The sequence below is a fragment of the Amblyraja radiata genome, chromosome 1 (assembly GCF_010909765.2).
Source record: "Amblyraja radiata isolate CabotCenter1 chromosome 1, sAmbRad1.1.pri, whole genome shotgun sequence".
Taxonomy (NCBI): Eukaryota; Metazoa; Chordata; class Chondrichthyes; order Rajiformes; family Rajidae; genus Amblyraja; species Amblyraja radiata.
The window spans coordinates 185,439,449-185,458,601 of NC_045956.1; the positions used below are offsets into that span (position 1 = coordinate 185,439,449).

General features: G+C 47.9%; 1 protein-coding gene and 1 non-coding gene across 2 annotated transcripts in view; both read right to left on the reverse strand.

Moving 5' to 3' along the window:
- LOC116987847 (dedicator of cytokinesis protein 2-like) overlaps positions 1–19,153 on the reverse strand; it is a 1,012,655-nt gene that overhangs the window by 301,519 nt on the left and 691,983 nt on the right. The window lies entirely within an intron of this gene.
- Positions 19,045–19,130, reverse strand: trnay-gua. Its single transcript is given in 2 exon segments — positions 19,045–19,080; positions 19,094–19,130. It is a non-coding gene; the product is annotated as a tRNA-Tyr (tRNA).

Sequence of the window (19,153 nt, forward strand, 5' to 3'; positions counted from 1 at the left end):
CAGGATTTACATAAAGCAATTTCCTCCATGTCTAACATGTTTTTCAAAATTAATATATATTGACAGAGAAATTATCCCTTCTGATGTCTTCCTGAACTGTGCGGGAAGCCAAGGTGCTTGTGTAGCTCACACATCAAATGGAAATGCGACTTAAGTATTCTGAAGCGTTGTTAAAAAGATTAAGAAAAGGCTTTCCTAAAGGTGAAGAGGAAAAAAAAACTGCGATCGCTACTCTCACAATACCCCATACAAGTGTAAGCTTTCTGTAAAGATCTACTTTGAAGTACAATTCAGATGAAAAACTTGCATTTGTTGGGCTTTTCAGTAGCTGGGATGCAGGGAAATGTGGGATGAAAACAGCAGTGAGCGAGAGAGCTATTGTATTAGGATCGTGGCTCATTCTCAATCCAGACCTCCTGCCTCTCTGATCACTATACCCATCATTTCCCTCGGTGTCCAAAAATGTGCCAATAGACAATAGACAATAGGTGCAGGAGTAGGACATTCGGCCCTTCGAGCCAGCACCGCCATTCAATGTGATCATGGCTGATCATCCCCAATCAGTACCCCGTTCCTGCCTTCTCCCCATATCTCCTGACTCCGCTATTTTTAAGAGCCCTATCTAGCTCTCTCTTGAAAGTATCCAGAGAACCCGCCTCTACCGCCCTCTGAGGCAGAGAATTCCACAGACTCACAACTTGAGAGATTTTTTTTTTTACAACTCAGTCAGATTTTGATCGAGAAGGGCACAATTTTGGACACTGATAGAATATTCATGTTGGAAAATCATGGAAGAAAAAGGTTACGGAGAGATATCAGGAGATTGGGGTTGAGCGGGAGAGATAGACCAGCCAAGATTGAATGGCGGAGTAGACTTGATGGGCTGAATGGCCTAATTCAGCTCTTCTTACGGTCTTAAAAGGACACAAAGTGCTGACGAAACTCAGCGGGTCAGGCAGCGTCTGTGGAGAACATGGATAGGATGTATTTCGGGTTGCGATCCTTCTTCGGACTCCAGGAAATAGGCAACGTTTCGGCCAAAACCCTTCTTCAGACTGATGGAGGGTGGGGGGGGGGGGGACATCTTCTACCCAACAAAAGCAGGTAGCGCAGTGGCGCAGTGGTAGAGAGCGCCAGGGACCCGGGTTCCAACTTGACTCTGGGCGCTGTCTGTGTGGAGTTTGTAGGTCTTCCCTGAGTCTGTTCTGGGTTAGTTTTTTTCCGGGTACTCCGGTTCCCTCCCGAAAATCCAAAGACGTACAGGTTTGTAGGTTAATTGGCTTTGGGAAACGATCTGAGGATCAGATCAGATGTTTACGAAAAAACTGCAGATGCTGGAATAATCGAAGGTAGACAAAAATGCTGGAGAAACTCAGTGGGTGAGGCAGCATCTATGGAGCGAAGGAATAGGTGACGTTTCGGGTCGAGACCCTTCCCCAGATCCGAAACATCGCCGATTCCTTCACCCCATAGATACTGCCTCACCCACTGAGTTTCTCCAGCATTTTTGTCTAAAATCAGATCAGACATCTGAAGAAGGGTCTCGCCCAAAACGTCACACATTTCTTCTCTCCAGAGATGCTGCCTAGCCCGCTGAGTTACTCCAGCTTTTTGTGTCTAACTTCGGTTTAAACCAGCATCTGCAGTTCCTTTCCAAATGAAACTATTGATGGTGACGCTGGGGCAAGGAGATACACTGATGAGAAACTGATTTGGGTAATTGGGTTCAATTCTGCTCACTCTGCTATAGGATGTTGTTCAGCTGGAAAGAGTGCAGAGAAGATCTGTGACGATCCTGCCAGGAATTACTGGTAGGGAAAGTTTGGGTAGGCAAGGACTGCCGACCAACATGTTGCATCTACACTAGTCCCACCTGCCCGCCTCTAGCCTTTCCTATTCATGCACCTGTCCAAATGTTGTTTAAACATTGTGATAGTACCTGACTCAATCTGTCAGCACATTCCATATACCCACCTCCCTCTGTGTGAAGAAAAGTTGCCCCTAAAACAAGATTACTATCTAAATGGCATCAAGTTGGGAAAAGGGGAAGTACAATGGGATCTGGGGGTCCTTGTTCATCAGTCTAAGAAAGTAAGCATGCAGGTACAGCAGGCAGTGAAGAAAGCTAATGGCATGTTGGCCTTTATAACAAGAGGAGTCGAGTATAGGAGCAAAGAGGTCCTCCTGCAGTTGTACAGAGCCCTAGTGAGATCACACCTGGAGTATTGTGTGCAGTTTTGGTCCCCTAATTTGAGGAAGGACATTCTTGCTATTGAGGGAGTGTAGCGTAGGTTTACAAGGTTAATTCCCGGGATGGCGGGACTGACATATGCTGAGAGAATGGAGCGGCAGAGCTTGTACACTTTAGAAGGATGAGAGGGTATCTTATTGAAACATATAAGATTGTTAAGGGTTTGGACACGCTAGTGGCAGGAAACATGTTCCCGATGTTGGGGGAGTCCAGAACCAGGGGCCACAGTTTAAGAATAAGGAGTAAGCCATTTAGAACGGAGATGAGGAAACACTTTTTCTCACAGAGAGTGGTGAGTCTGGGGAATTCTCTGCCTCAGAGGGCGGTGGAGGCATGTTCTCTGGATGCTTCAAGAGGGAGCTAGATAGGGCTCTTAAAAATAGCGGAGTCAGGGGATATGGGGATATGGGGAGAAGGCAGGAACGGGGTACTGATTGGGGATGATCAGCCATGATCACATTGAATGGCGGTGTTAGCTCGAAGGGCCGAATGGCCTACTCCTGCACCTATTGTCTATTGTCTATTGTCAAACCCCTAATAAATATTTCCCTCTCTCACCTTAAACCTATGCACTCTTGTCCTTGATTTCCGCTTCTCTAGGTAAAAGGCTCTTTGCACGATAGCAACTTTGCATGAGTCCCCTACTTTGGATAAAAGATTAGGCATTCACCTTCTCTACTCCCCTCATGATCTTATACATCTCTATGAGATTAACCCCTCATCCTCCTGCGCAAAGCTTTTTACTGTGCCTCGATACACATGACAATAAACTAAACTGAACTGAATCAAGTGCTGGAGGAACACAGAGGGTGCGGCAGCATCTGCGGAGGGAATGGACCGGCGATGTTTCGGCACGAAGGTAGACACAAAATGGCGGAGTAATGGCCCTGCCTCACGGTGCGAGTCCACCCTCGAGTGATCCCGAGTTTAAAACAAATCAAACACATAGTAATCACGTAGAATTAACGCAGCGGGAACGTCGGAACTACTAACGCTAACGGCAGGTACTCGGGAAACATGTTAACTCGTGAAAATCTGAACACACAGTGTTGGAGTAACACAAAACACAGCAGAATTTTGGAAAGGTCATCCCGATACCCATTCCTTCTCTCCAGAGATGCTGCCTGTCCCGCTGAGTTAAAGAGTGCCCACGGTAGACTCACGAGTCGGTACGGTAAACTCACGGCCACTACGTCCTTACAACGAGTTTAAACGTTTAGAATCTTTACTTCAAGAGTAAATTTGACTGGTGGAAATATTTCATCATGTTGAAAGATTTTCACGAGTTAACAAGTTTCCCGAGTACCTGCCGTTAGTGTTACGTTTAACTCAGGGGTTTAACTCAGCAGGGGCAGGCAGCATCTCTGGAGAGAGGGAATGGGTGACCATCTTTGGGCCGAGACCCTTCTTCAGACTGGTCGGCACCCTTCTCAATGTTCTTCAGATGGACATTTGACTGATGTGTATTAAGCCCATGAATAATAGCAGTCACTAATAGCATGGGGATGGGGGTGAATAATTTCCTGCTTTGAAAATTTCATCAGCCTAATTATGCCTCTCTCATATTTATGGGAATATAAGAGTTGAGTGAATTTTTATTATGGGCTTTTTAGTGGTCTAATGGGAGTTCTGGGAACAGATTCTGTCATTGCAGTAATTGGATATCTCCGATTCAATCCCATTGTACGCTACAGAATTCCAATCCTTCACGATTCGTATACACAGGCAGAGATTTGAACAATGTGGGCAGAGAACATAGAAGAGTACAGCACAGGAACAGGCCCTTCGGCCCACCGAGTCCGCGCTGACCAGCGATCCCCGTACACAAGCACTATCCTACACGCACCAATAGACAATAGACAATAGGTGCGGGAGTAGGCCATTCGGCCCTTCGAGCCAGCACCGCCATTCAATGTGATCATGGAAACATAGAAACATAGAAAATAGGTGCAGGAGTAGACCATTCGGCCCTTCGAGCCTCCACCGCCATTCAATATGATCATGGCTGATCATCCAACTCAGTATCCTGTACCTGCCTTCTCTCCATACCCCCTGATCCCTTTAGCCACAAGGGCCACATCTAACTCCCTCTTCAATATAGCCAATGAACTGGCCTCAACTGCATTCTGTGGCAGAGAATTCCAGAGACTGGCTGATTCTATGGCTGATCATCTAACATCAGTACTCCGCCCCTGCTTTTTAACCATATCCCTTGATTCCTTTAGCTCCAAGAGCTAAATCTAACTCTCTCTTGAAAACTGCGCCCGTAGTCAGGATTGAACCGGAATCTCTGGCGCTGTTAAGGGCCTGTCCCACTTTCACGACCTAATTCACGACCTTTTTTACTCGTGGACATTCTTCATCATGTTGAAAAAACGCCCCGACCTACTTGATGCCACGAGTACCTACGACTAGCATCAGGACCTACCTACGACCTCCTACGACCTCCAACGACCTCCAACGACCATGCTGCGAGTATGAGTCAAGGGCAAACTCGGCAGAGGTCGTGAATTAGGTCGTGGAAGTGGGACAGGCCCTTAAGGCAGAATCTCTTGTTTCCCTCTCCCCTGACTCTCAGCCTGAAGAAGGGTGTCGACCCGAAACGTCACCCATTCCTTCTCTCCAGAGATGCTGCCTGTCCCGCTGAGTTACTGCAGCATTTTGTGTCTATGTGCATTAAAGCAGGATTTGGCTGTTCAGCTTTGCTAGCCTGGTTTGACACTCAAGTTTTACCTCAAAACAACTGGCACCAACCCCACGTTCTGGCAACAACCCCACGTTCCTTGGTATCCAAATACTTATCGATCTGTGTCTCAGACACTCTCTGTGACTGCGCCTCCACTGCCCCCTTGGGGACAGAAATCCAATCATTCCTGCCTCTCATCATCTCCATCTTGAATGGTTGGCCTCCTATTTTGGCACTGTGAACCCCTCCAACTTGTACGCAAGGGTAAACATCATCATGAATGCAAGGATGTTGTACATTTCAGTGAGATCGCTTCTTGTCCTTCGAAAGAGAGTACAGTCTACATATTCTCTCGGCAAGGCCAGCAGCTCAATCAAGGACCAGTCTCAGCCCCGGTCACCCTCTCTTCTCCCCTCTCCCAACAGGCAAGAGGGACAGAAATTTGCCTCCACCACCACCCTTGGCAGTGTGATCGAACACGCACACCTCCAGATTCAAGGACAGTTTCTTTTCAACAGTTATCAGGCAACAAAATTGTCTTCTCCGCAACTAGTGAACGGTCCTGAACTACTATCTACCTCATTGGAGACCCTCAAACTATCTTTAATCGGACCTTATCGGCCTGTCCCACTTAGGCGATTTTTTAGCGTTCTGCCGGCGACTGTCAAGCCAAGATGATACAGACACACTGGCACAATAATGAAGACGGCTAGCACAATGTACGGTAAAGGGGCTGTCCCACTTGGGCGACCTAATCCGCAAGTTAAGAAGAGTGTCTTCGACCTTCAAGCTTGGGGGCACTCGCCTGGAAAGCCTCGAGCTGGATCGACCGTCCGCGTTGAAACCGGGAGCTGGATCGACCGACCGACCGCACACACGCACGCACGCACGCACGCACGCACGCACGCACGCACGCACGCACACACACACACACACACACACACACACACAAACACACACACACACACACACCCACACACACACACACACACACACACACACACACACACACACACACACACACACACACACACACACACACACACATACATTGCGAAGGCGGGCACCGGCGAAAGTGGGGAGCGCTGTCTGCGCGATGAAGAGGAATGGCTGCCAAAGTGTAGGGTAAGTCCTTTAGAGAGCGCGGGGTGGGGGAGAGAAGGGGAGAGAGGGAGGGAGAGGGGGAGAGAAGGGGAGAGAAGGGGAGAGAGGGGAGAGAGGGGGAGAGAAGGGGAGAGAAGGGGAGAGAGGGGAGAGAGGGGGAGAGAGGGGGAGAGAAGGGTAGAGAGGGGAGCGAAGGGGAGAGAAGTGGAGAGAAGGGGGGGGGGGAGAAGGAGTGGAGACACTTTTAAGAAGTATAATAAAGTTTAGCGGGCATTTAACCTACCGGTCGGTTTTCCTTGGTCCTGGAAACTCCAATGAGCCAATGGCCGGTCAGTGAAGGAGATTGCCTACGGCTGCCCTCGGCTGCCTGTAACTAAATAGTGACCCCACTCCACTGCACTACGAGTTCACAAGAACCATGACGACCAAATTTTACTCGCGGAAAATTATTCAACATGCTGAAAAAATGTCCGCGACCTAGCTGAGGCCGCGAGTACTCGGGAACTTCCCTCGAGCATGAAGGAGAGTTCCAGTGACCACATAGGACCTCCTAGGACCACGTGTCGACCAGGCTGCGAGTTTGAGTCAAGGGCAAACTCTTCTAAACTCGCAGATTAGGTCGCCCAAGTGGGACAGGCCCTTAAGTCGACAGATGGCACAATGGGCTAAGTGTTCAGCTGGCAACCGGAAGGTAGCTGGTTCGAATCCCGCTTGGAGTGCATACTGTCGTTGTGTCCTTGGGCAAGACACTTCACCCACCTTTGCCTGTGTGTGTGAATGTAATTATGTGAAGCACTTTGGGGTCAATGCAAGTTGACTAAAAATGTGCTAAATAAAGAAATTTTAATTTTAATTTAATTTAAATTTAAATTTAAGTCCTTTAAAAGGGGGGGGGAGAGGGGAGGAGAAGGGGGAGGGGAGGAGAAGGGGGAGGGGAGAAGGGGGAGGGGAGAAGGAGTGGAGACACTTTTAAGAAGCCAGAGATACACAACTGTGAAGTTCGGTGGACATTTAACATTACCGGTCGGTTTTCCTTGGTTCTGAAAACTCGTGCTTACGTTTTTTTTCCCCCAATGAGCCAATGAAAATGCCCGGTCAGCAAAGGCGATTAACTAAAATAACCTACGACTACCTCGACTACCCATAACTGCATGGTGACCCCACTACAACTGCACCTATAACCATATAACAATTACAGCACGGAAACAGGCCATCTCGGCCCTACAAGTCCGTGCCGAACATCTTTTTTCCCTTAGTCCCACCTGCCTGCACTCATACCATAACCCTCCATTCCCTTCTCATCCATATGCCGATCCAATTTATTTTTAAATGATACCAACGAACCTGCCTCCACCACTTCCACTGGAAGCTCATTCCACACCGCTACCACTCTCTGAGTAAAGAAGTTCCCCCTCATGTTACCCCTAAACTTCTGTCCCTTAATTCTCAAGTCATGTCCTCGTGTTTGAACCTACGACTACAGGATTAGCGATTTTCTCCACGGCGACCAAAATCTTTCAACATTTTGAATATGCGGCCACCATACTAAGGCCGCAACTAGTTCCCAGAATGCGGGAACTCCTCGCGACCATGAAGGAGACTCACCAGAGACCCCCTTTAAAAATAAGGGGTAAGCCATTTAGAATGGAGACGAGGAAACACTTTTTCTCACAGAGAGTGGTGAGTCTGTGGAATTCTCTGCCTCAGAGGGCGGTGGAGGCAGGTTCTCTGGATGCTTTCAAGAAAGAGCTAGATAGGGCTCTTAAAGATAGCGGAGTCAGGGGATATGGGGAGAAGGCAGGAACGGGGTACTGATTGGGGATGATCAGCTATGATCACATTGAATGGCGGTGCTGGGTCGAATGGCCGAATGGCCTACTCCTGCACCTATTGTCTATTGTCTATTGTCCATTGTCTATTGTAATGTGGTGATCATGAGGCGAGCGCAGTCTCCTGCACACGCCTAAAAAGTGGGACAGGCCCATTACTGGACTTGAATTTGCTGAAAACATTATACCCTTTATCCTGCATCCTTACACTGTGGATGGCTGGATTATAAACAGGTGTAGTCTTTTCACTGACTGGGTGGCACACAACAAAAAGCTATTCACTGTACCTCCGTACACGTGACAATACTAAACTAAACTAAACTAAACTCTCCTCGAGTGGCAGACTCCCATTCCAGGAGTTAGTCGAATTATAGCAGGACACATGTTGTGAAACAAAGTGATCTTTATTGTGTTATACAGAGAACAGCTCACACACGTCTGGGGAGAGTTCTCCCAGAGTTCTCTATATATATCAGGGCACACCCTGAAACCACGTGAAAACAAGGTTAATTCCCGGGATGGCGGGACTATCATATGCTGAGAGAATGGAGCAGCTGGGCTTGTACACTCTGGAGTTTAGAAGGATGAGAGGAGATCTCATTGAAACATATAAGATTGTTAAGGGCTTGGACACGCTAGAGGCAGGAAACATGTTCCCGATGTTGGGGGAGTCCAGAACCAAGGGCCACAGTTTAAGAATAAGGAGAAAGCCATTTAGAACGGAGACAAGGAAACAATTTTTCTCACAGAGAGTGGTGAGTCTGTGGAATTCTCTGCCTCAGGGGGCGGTGGAGGCAGGTTCTCTGGATACTTTCAAGAGAGAGCTAGAAAGGGCTCTTAAAGATAGCGGAGTCAGGGGATATGGGGAGAAGGTGGGAATCAGGTACTGATTGGGGATGATCAGCCTTGATCACATTGAAGGGCCGAATGGCCTACTCCTGCACCTATTTTCCATTGTCTATTGACATCTTCCCGCCAAACACAGTCACGTGACTCTGCCAGGCCTAGTGCCGGGGGTTGGCCCAGTAAGTGTCCTAACCACCAGGTGGCGCCACAGAATGTACCTTCACTGCATGTCTTCTGGTGCAAGGATGCTCTCCTGCTCATTCTCCATATTTGTTGATCCCCCCCCTCCGTACACTATACTCCAGGAGCAGTCTCACGAGAGCCCCGTAGAACTACCAGTGTGACATCTTTACTCTTCTACACAAATCCGTTTGCAATGAAGACCACCATATCCTCTGCCTCCGCTAATGCTTGCTGAACCGGCTGAGGAAATATTGGCCACAATGGGAACTTGCACGCAAGAATACGTCTGGGATTTGTATATGCGCTCAGAGGTAGGCTGAGCGGGCAAACTAGCTCATAAATAGGGCAGCGGTAGAGTTGCTGCCTCGCAGCGCCAGAGACCCGCGTTCCATCTTGACTTATGGGTGCTGTCTGCGCGGAGTTTGCACGTTCTCCCTGTGACCACGTGGGGTTTCCCTGCGACAGGGTGCTCCTGATTCCTCCCTCACTCCAAAGACGTGCAAGTTTGTAAGTTAATATGCGTTTTATTAAAAATTAGAAATCACTCCAAGTTTGTAGGATACTGCTCGTGTACGGGGAATCGCTGATTGGCGCGGATTCGGTGGGCTGATGGGCCTGTTTCCGTACTGTATCTCTAATCGAAAACCAAATTAAATAGTCAGTCCGTAAGAATATAATTGTCAGTCCGTAAGAATATAATGCCAAGGAGCTGCAGATCTTGGTATACCAAAGAAAGGTACAACATTCTGGAGTAACTCAGTGGGCCAGGCAGCAGCATCTGTGGAGAATATGCATAGGTGATGTTCAGACTGAAGAAGAGTCTCAACCCGATACATTTGCTAGCTCTGGGCCTGTACTCGCTGGAATTTGGAAGGATGAGGAGAAACCTCATTGAAACTTATCGAATAATGAAAAGAGTGGATGCAGTGAGGATATTTCCAATAGTGAGAGACTCTAGAACAGGGGTGGGGAACCTGCGGTTTTAAGGCCGCATGCGGCCTTCCAAGCCATTAAGCGCGGCCTTTTGAATGAATCCAAATTTTGTAGAACAAATCCTCTTATTTGTATTTAAGAAGGAACTGCAGATGCTGGAAAATCGAAGGTAGACGAAAATGCTGGAGAAACTCAGCGGGTGCAACAGCATCTATGGAGCGAAGGAAATAGGCGATGTTTCGGGTCGAGACCTTTCTTCAAGTCTGAAGAAGGGTTTCGGCCCGAAAAACGTTGCCTATTTCCTTTGCTCCATAGATGCTGCTGCACCCGCTGAGTTTCTCCAGCATCTTTGTCTATCTTTTATTTTTATTAATATGTTTTTGTTCATCTTTTATTATTTTAATTTTAATCTTAAAATGAACGTATTTAAAATACCAAAGAGTAAAAGAAGATTCAACTAAATCATCCTCCCCGGCTGACGGCCACAATTAAAACATTAGTAAGTCATGAGGGCTATTTTAACAAAATAATGTACATTTTGAAGTATATCTGATTGATGTTTCTTGGATGCGGCCTTGTTAGATTACAGCTAACTTAATGCGGCCTTCCTCCATGGAAAGGTTCCCCACCCCTGCTCTAGAACCAGAGGGCACAGCCTCAGAATAAAAGGACATTCCTTTAGGAAGGAGATGAGGAGGAATTTCTTTAGCCAGAGAGTGGTGAATCTGTGGAATTCATTGCCACAAAAGGCTGTGGAGTCATAGAGTCATTGTGATACATTGTGGAAACAGGCCCTTCGGCCCAACTTGCCCACATTGGCCAACAACTTGTCCCAGCTACACTCGTCCCACCTGCCCGCGTTTGGTCCATATCCCTCCAAACTTGTCCTATCCATGTAACTGTCTAACTGTTTCTTAAATGATGGGATAGTCCCTGCCTCATCTACCTCCTCTGGCAGCATGTTCCAGACACCCACCACCCTTTGTGTGGAAAAAGTCACCCCTCAGATTCCTATTAAGTCTTTTTCCCTTCACTTTAAACCTATGTCCTCTGATCCTCAATTCACCTACTCTGGGCAAATGACTCTGAGCTTCTGTTACAATACGGACGTGCAAACTCCATAAAAATAGCATCCCTGGTAAGGATCGATTAGTATGGGTGTCAGGGGTGATTCGGAGAAGGAAGGGGAATGGGATTTGGAGGGCGAGATAGATCAGCCATGATTGAATGGCGGAGTAGACGATGGGCCGAATGGCCTAGTTCTTCGCCTATCACTTATGATCTTATGAACTTAAGATTAGTATTGTGTAGTGTTCAAGAACCTGATGTTTTAGTTGAGTTTTGTATAGTTTTGAGATACAGTGCGGAAACAGGCCCTTCGGCCCTCGAATGGCCTAATTCTTCTCCTATCATTTATGAAATTATGACCCCGGGTCTCTGGCGCTGTAAAGGCGGCAACTCTACCGCTGCGCCACTTTGCTGCCCCTTTGTGATTCTTTGGGTAATTTCAGTTATATTTAAGATGTGTAAGAGTTTATTCTTAGTTTCTTTTTTTAGGAACAAGAATGTTCCTGCAAGCCCATCAGGAACGTCTGATCTGCTTGGCAGCGGTCTCGTTTCGTGGGGAAACCGAGTGCTTGCATTGACTCTAATCATTGTCCATAGGAACAAGAGCTGGAGAGGAAAAGACTACAATAAGTAGTAAACACTGCCCAGACCATCATCGGCTCTGACCTCCCATCCATCGAGGGGATCTATCGCAGTCGCTGCCTCCAAAAGGCTGGCAGTATCATCAAGGACCCACACCATCCTGGCCACACACTCATCTCCCTGCTACCTTCAGGTAGAAGGTACAGGAACCTGAAGACTGCAACAACCAGGTTCAGGAATAGCTACTTCCCCACAGCCATCAGGCTATTAAACTTGGCTCGGACAAAACTCTGAACATTAATAGCCCATTATCTGTTTAAGAAGGAACTGCAGATGCTGGAAAATCGGAGGTACACAAAAAAGCTGGAGAAACTCTGCGGGTGCAGCAGCATCTATGGAGCGAAGGAAATAGGCAACGTTTCGAGCTGAAACGTTGCCTATTTCCTTCGCTCCATAGATGCTGCTGCACCCGCTCAGCCCATTTTCTGTTATTTGCACTTTATCAGTTTATTTATTCATGTGTGTATATATTTATATAATGGTATATGGACACACTGATCTGTTTTGTAGTCAATGCCTACTATATTCTGTTGTGCTGAAGCAAAGCAAGAATTTCATTGTCCTATCAGGGACACATGACAATAAACTCACTTGACTCTCGACTTGACTCTTGGGACATCTCTATGTCCACAGCCTGCCTCAGTGGTATGGAATAACTCCGTGTGTAAGGTGCATCAAAGTTCATTCCTATTTTAGCGACCAGAGGACTCCATTTATCTCAAAGTGAAGCCTGCGTCTCTATTACACAAGGGGAATATTTCAGAAAGGTCAATTGAACTGCCAGTCAGTGTCATTTGTGTTATACTACTTGAAGAGTGGAGTGCAATATCTTTCCACTTTATAAAAATGCGTTTAGAGTTCATGGCTGGAGTACTCTGTGCATTTCCTCATCTATAGCATCCGCTGCTCTAGGTGTCAGCTGCTCTACATCGGTGAGACCAAGCGCAGGCTTGGCGATCGCTTCGCCCAACACCTCCGCTCGGTTCCCAATAACCAACCTGATCTCCCGGTGACTCCCCCTCCCATTCCAAATTAGACTTTCCTGATATGGGCCTCCGCCATGGCCAGAGTGAGGCCCACCGTAAATTGGAGGAGCAGCACCTCATATGGGTGAGGTGCCTTGGGTAGTTTACACCCCAGCAGTATGAACATTGACTTCTCCAATTTCAGGTAGTCCCTGCTTCCTCCCTCCTTCCCCTCCCCTTCCCACCTCTCCCACAGCCCACTGTCTCCGCCTCTTCCTTTCTCCTTCCCGCCCCCACCCCCACATCAGTCTGAAGAAGGGTCTCAACCTGAAACATCACCCATTCCTTCGCTACATAGATGCTGCCTCACCCGCTGAGTTTCTCCAGCATTTTTGTCTATCTTCAATTGTTCCAGCATCTGCAGTTCTTTCTTAAACAAACTGTGCATTGTTGGTCACCACACTGTAGGAAGGACGTGATTGCAGTACTGATGTCATGCAGTGAATGACTGGGGAGTGTGCAGAGGGTCTATAGTGATAGGAGCAGAATTTGGGCCATTCGGCCCATCAAGTCTACTCCGCCATTCAAGCATGGCTGATCCATCTTTCCCTCTCAACCCCATTCTCCTGCCTTCTCCCCATAACCTCCTGACCTTGTGATCTTGGGGTGCTGAAAGTGGCAACACAAGTGGATATGGTGGTCAAGAAAGCATATGGTATACTTGCCTTTATAGGTCACGGCATTCAGTATAAGAGTCAGGAAGTCATGTGGCAGCATTGTGTAAAACTTTGGGCGGCCTGTAATTTAGAGTATTTGGCGCAGCGGTTGAGTTGCTGCCTCACAGTGAATGGAGCGCCGGAGTTCAGGGTTCGATCCCGACTACGGGCGCTGTCTGTACGGAGTTTGTACGTTCTCCCCGTGACCTGCATGGGTTTTCTCCGAGATCTTCGGTTTCCTCCCACACTCCAAAGACGTGCAGGTTTGTAGATCAGTTGGCTTGGTGTAAGTGTAAAAATTGTCCCTGGTGTGTGTAGGATAGTGTTAACGTGCGGGGATCGCTGGTCGGCGCGGACCCAATGGGCCGAAGGGCCTGTTTCCGCACTGTAGCTCTAAACCAAACTAAACTAAACTATTGTGTGCATTTCTGGTCTCATTAAGAGTGAAGAGTCAAGAGTGGTATATTGTCATATGTATTGAAACAGACTAGTGAAATTCTTACTCATAACAGCACGACATGTTTGTGAACCGACTCGGTCGGTGGGGGCGCTGCAAGGCGGCAGTCCTGTCAGCAGCGTGCCCGCTTTTTCTACTTTTTTTCTTTTTTTTAGTATGTTTTAATGTATGTTTCTTTGTGTGTCTTGTGTGGGGGGTGGTGGGGGGGGGTAAGGGGGAAACCACTTTGGTCGCCTCCTCCATGGAGAGGCGGCTTTTTCCATGTCGCCTCCCCCGTGGCCTAACAGCAAGGATCGGTGCAGCCTTTCCCGGAGAAGCGCTTGGGGCTTTAGTGGTGGGCGCAGCGCGGACTCTCGTCGCGGAGCGGGCGAGCCCTCCACGGGGCACTCCATTAGCTGGCCCGTGACAGCCTGAAGCCGCGGTCTGCAGAGCTCCAGCTAGCGCAGCGTCCGCAGCCTGGGGTCCCTTGTTGGGGACCCGGGTGGAGAAGAGCTCCGACCGCCGGCCCGCGGCCAACCTCTACCGCGGGCCCGGCGCGGACTTACCATCAGGAGGGGGACTCTTTCCGGGGACCCCTGGAGAGGAGCTCTGACCGCCGGCCCTGCGGTCTGCGGTGTTTCCGGCTGCGGCGCAGCGGGAACTTTAAATCTTCGACTGCCGGCCTGCGGCCTACATCAACTTGAAGCCGCGGTCTCCGGTGGGGAGGCACCAATTCAGGACTTACCTGGACTTTTACCTTGTCTGCACATCTGGACGCCTGCAGCGGTGGCTGCGGAGGGTTGAGGTCCCGACCACGGGGGAAAATGGAGGAGGACTGGCCAAATGTTGTGCCTTCCACCACAGTGATGAATGCTGTGGTGGTTGTTTGTGTTAAATTTTTATCGTGTATTGTGTGTTATTTATCATTGTCCCGCTGCTGGCAATTTCATTTCAGTTGCACTTTATGTGCAATGTGACGAATAAAACTGATTGTATTGATTGTAAATACAGTACTCAATAGATAAGATAATCAAGAAGCATTAAAAAAAGTTCAATACATTTTAAAAATTGTGCAAAAAAATCCTAGAAGAAAATCCCCAGAGCAATCAAGGCAGTTTATACTTTGAGTTTGTAGTTCATTGTGAGTGGTTACAGGAAGTATGTGGAGGCTTTGGAGAGGATTTAGAAGCGGTCCAACCGGATGAATGAGTGAATGAATGAGTGTATTTGCCAAGTAGATTCACATACAAGGAATTTGCCTTGGTGCTCCGCTCGCAAGTAACAACACAACATACAGTGACCATTAAGAAAGACACATAAAACATTGAACATTAATAATAAAACATTATAGTTTAAATATGCGAATGAAATAAAATACCAGAACAAAAGGAGATCCGGTCGCCCGGATTGGACAGGATTTAGCTGTAACGAGAGGTTGGACAAAACTTGATTTAGACACTAGACATTAGACAATAGGTGCAGGAGTAGGCCATTCGGCCCTTCGAGTCCTTTCAATGTGATCATGGCTGATCATCCCCAATCAGTACCCCGTTCCTGCCTCTCCCCATATCCCGTGACTCCGCTATCTTTAAGAGACCCATCTAGCTCTCTCTTGAAAGCATCCAGAGAACCGACCTCCACCGTCCTCTGAGGCAGAGAATTCCACAGACTCACCACTTTCTGTGTGAAAAAGTGTTTCCTCGTCTCCGTTCTAAATGGCTTACCCCTTATTCTTAAACTGTGGCCCCTGGTTCTGGACTCCCCCAACATCAGGAACATGTTTCCTGCCTCTAGTGTGTCCAAACCCTTAATAATCTTGTATGTTTCAATAAGATCCCCTCTCACCCTTCTAAACTCCAGAGTATACAAGCCCAGCTGCTCCATTCTCTCAGCATATGACAGTCCTGCCATCCCGGGAATTAACCTTTTTTTTCTCTGGACTATTGGAGAATGAGGGGAGACCAGATAGAAGTCTAAAACCCGGGGAGTCATAGATAGGCTGTCAGAGCCTTTGTCCCAGGATGGAAATGTCAAAGACTTGAGAGCATTGCTTTAAGATGTGAGAGAGAAGGTTCATGGGAGATGTGCGGGCCAAGTTATGTACAGTGATCAATGGGTGCCTGGAACCTGCTGACTAGGAATATAGTCAAACCAGATGCAATTGGAATAATTAAGAGGCATTTAGATATCCACATGAGCAAGCAGGAGATGGAGGGATGTCCAAATGTCCAGATGGGATTAGTTCTTAAACTCATGTGATGGGAGCAGAATTAGGCCATTCAGCCCATCAAGTCTATTACATAGAAAACATAGAAAATAGGTGCAGGAGGAGGCCATTCGGCCCTTCGAGCCAGCACCGCCATTCATTGTGATCATGGCTGATCATCCCCCATCAATAACCCGTGCCTGCCTTCTCCCCATATCCCTTGACTCCACTAGCCCCTAGAGCTCTATCTAACTCTCTCTTAAATCCATCCAGTGACTTGGTCTCCACTGCCCTCTGTGGCAGGGAATTCCACAAATTCACAACTCTCTGGGTGAAAAAGTTTTTTCTCACCTCAGTCTTAAATGACCTCCCCTTTATTCTCAGACTGTGGCCCCTGGTTCTGGACTCGCCCAACATTGGGAACATTTTTCCTGCATCTAGCTTGTCTAGTCCTTTTATAATTTTAATATGTTTCTATAAGATCCCCCCTCCAAATTTATTTTTGGAGCGGCGATGGTATGGCTCCACGGTGATTAGGGAACGGCAAAGCCGGTAGATGTTCTTCAACATGGTTACCACACCTTATTAAGAATACCTGTGTCGTTGTCAGCTGAGGAGGGGCGGGGAGGGTGCTTAGTTTAATCCAGAGGTACAGCGCGGAAACGGGCCGTTCAGCCCACCGGGTCCGCACTGACCAGCGATCCCTGCAGACTAACACTGTCACACATCATCAGCGGTCACTCAATAGACACCAGACAATAGACAATAGGTGCAGGAGTAGGCCATTCGGCCCTTCGAGCCAGCACCGCCATTCAATGTGCTCATGGCTGATCATCTCCAATCAGTACCCCGTTCCTGCCTTCTCCCCATATCTCCTGACTCCGCGATCTTTAAGAGCCCTATCTGGTTCTCTCTTGAAAGTATCCAGAGAACCTGTCTCCACCGCCCTCTGAGGCAGAGAATTCCACAGACTCACCACTCTCTGTGTGAAAAAGACAATCCTGTACACGTACACTGTGGAAGGTTCGATTGTGATCATCATGTTTTGTCTTTCCACTAACTGGAACGACTTCAGAGGCCTTGTGCACATCTATGTCACACACACATTCGATCACGCAACGTATCCTACCGTTGGCTACTCTATCCAAATTGCCATCGGTGTCATTTCTCTGCTTCCTCCGTTCTGTCGTTCATCTGGGCGTGGTGGGAAGAAGCGGGAATAGTTTAGTTCACAGATAGTTTAGTGCTACAGCGTGGAAGCAGGACCTTTGCCTCACCATGTCCGCACCGACCAGCGATCACCCCATACACACTAGTTCCATCCTACACTCTGGGGGCAATTTACAGAGGCCAATTAGTCGACAAACCTGTTCGTCTTTGGAGTGTGGGAGGAAACCGGTTAATTCGCTCGGCATAAGTGTAAAATTATTCCTAGTGTGTGTAGAATAGTGTTAGTATGTGGGGATCGCTGGGCCGAAAGGCCTGTTTCCATGCTGTATCTCTAAACTAAACTCAAATATTCCCTGGAGAACATGTTTCGTTTAGTTTAGTTTAGTTTAGAGATACAGCGCAGAAACAGGCCCTTCGGTTCACCGAGTCCACGCCGACCAGCGATCCTCACACACTAACACTACCCTACACACACTAGGGACAATATACATTTATACCAAGCCAATTAACCTACAAACCTGCACGTTTTTGGAGTGTGGGAGGAAACCGGAGCATCCGGAGAAAACCCACGCAGGTCACGGGGAGAACGTACAAACTCCGTACAGACAGCACCCGTAGTCGGGATCAAATCGGGGTCTCTGGCGCTGAGAGAATTGTCTGTGGAATTGTCTGTGGAATTCTCTGCCTCAGAGGGCGGTGGAGGCAGGTTCTCTGGATGCTTTCAAGAGAGAGCCAAATAGGGCTCTTAAAAATAGCGGAGTCAGGGGATATGGGGAGAAGGCAGGAACGGGGTACTGATTGGGGATGATCAGCCATGATCACATTGAATGGCGGTGCTGGCTCGAAGGGCTGAATGGCCTACTCCTGCACCTATTGTCTATTGTCTATTGCCTATTGTGAGGCAGCAACTCTACGCTGCACCACCAGGCCACCCTAGTTCCAGTACACCCTAGTTTGCATTGTCCAGCTGAGCTCGGAGGCAGCTGGCAGATGAAAGATGAAGCATCTGCCAATTAAAGTGCTGAATCCTCGTCAGTAATTAATATCAACTCAATCCTTGTAAGTAGCTCTTGAGACAAACTAAGAACAGCCAAACTCACGGCACACTGGCATGTAAATATGCGGCGGGTGTTCTCAGATATTAATTAATCTTCGGTCTTGGCATGCAAATTAAGAAGATTAGTGTCTTTACAAACCAAAGAAGATCCGAAGTGGCTCTTCAGACATTCTCCCATGCTCTTCGTTGATGCTGAGTTGCCCACTCATACCCGACTTGTTTTATCAGCTTATGCCCCTCTCCACAGAGGTGAGTACAGGACTTAAGGCTGCCACTTCTATGCAGTAGGGAGTGATCACCGCACCGTTGGACATAACTCCGCACATTGGCCCTCATCTGTCAGAGTATTTATGTGGATGTCATAGAAACATAGAAAATAGGTTTGAAGGAGGCCATTCTGCCCTTCGAGCCAGCACCGCCACTCATTGTGATCATGGCTGATCTTCCCCAATCAATAACACGTGCCTGCCTTCTCCCCATATCTCTTGACTCCACTAGCCCCTTGGGCGAGTCCAGAACCAGGGGCCACAGTTTTAGAATAAAGGGGAGGCCTTTTAAGACTGAGGTGAGAAAAAACGTTTTCACCCAGAGAGTTGTGAATTTGTGGAATTCCCTGCCACAGAGGGCAGTGGAGGCCAAGTCACTGGATGGATTTAAGAGAGAGTTAGATAGAGCTCTAGGGGCTAGTGGAGTCAAGGGATATGGGGAGAAGATATGATCACAATGAATGGCGGTGCTGGCTCGAAGGGCCGAATGGCCTCCTTCAAACCTATTTTCTATGTTTCAAGTCAAGTCAAGTCAAGTCAAGTTTATTCGTCACACACATACAAGATGTGCAGTGAAATGAAAAGTGGCAATGCTCGCGGACTTTGTGCAAAAACACAAACAAACAAACAACCAGACAAACTACAAACAAAATAGAACAGAATCACACATGCTTAAGGTGAGCAGCTCCTTCAAGCCACAATTGAACCAGCGACCTAAGGATGACCATGTTTCCACTACAGTCCTCCGCTCTACCAACTGAGCTATCGAAGGAAAGTTTCTATGTTACTAAATCA